The sequence below is a fragment of the Fulmarus glacialis genome, unplaced genomic scaffold, assembly GCF_000690835.1.
Source record: "Fulmarus glacialis isolate BGI_N327 unplaced genomic scaffold, ASM69083v1 scaffold37377, whole genome shotgun sequence".
Classification (NCBI taxonomy): domain Eukaryota; kingdom Metazoa; phylum Chordata; class Aves; order Procellariiformes; family Procellariidae; genus Fulmarus; species Fulmarus glacialis.
Genome location: NW_009223218.1, coordinates 338 through 911, shown reverse-complemented (window position 1 = coordinate 911; position 574 = coordinate 338).

The window sequence follows — 574 nt, the reverse complement described above, 5'->3', positions numbered from 1 at the left end:
CATCCCTGCTCCCGCAGATCCCTTCCAGCAATCACCCCCACGTGTCACTGGGGCTTGGTGACCTGCCCCGTACCATGGGGTCCCTAATGTCCCCCCCAAGTGGGGCTGTCCCCAGCCCATATTTCAGCCCCGCTAATTTTCCACCCCACTGACAAATGCCCTGACAGACAGCAGGGGGGGATGCAGCCCCTTTCATCCGGGCTCACCCTGCAGGCATCAATCCCCCCTGGCCCGCTGCCACCTCAGGGGCACAGCCTGGGGGTCGCAGCCCCCTGCCCAAGCACCCCGGGTGCCCCAGCAGCACCCACGCTGGCTCACGGGTGCTGCTTCTCAGCCAGCTCCCGATGACCCCTGGCATGCTGTCCCTGCCCTGCAGCCCCTCTGCCCCCTTTCTCTTTGCCACCTGGCTCCAAAACCCCTGACTCCTCCAACAGGCGCATGCACACCTGCACCCGCACACCCGCAGCACTGCACCCAGCATCCCATCAGCGGGTGCTTTCCATGTGCCCTCGAGATGACTGACATCAAGTCCAAAGAAATGCTGGAAAGCAGATATGTGGCCTTTAAAAAGAAC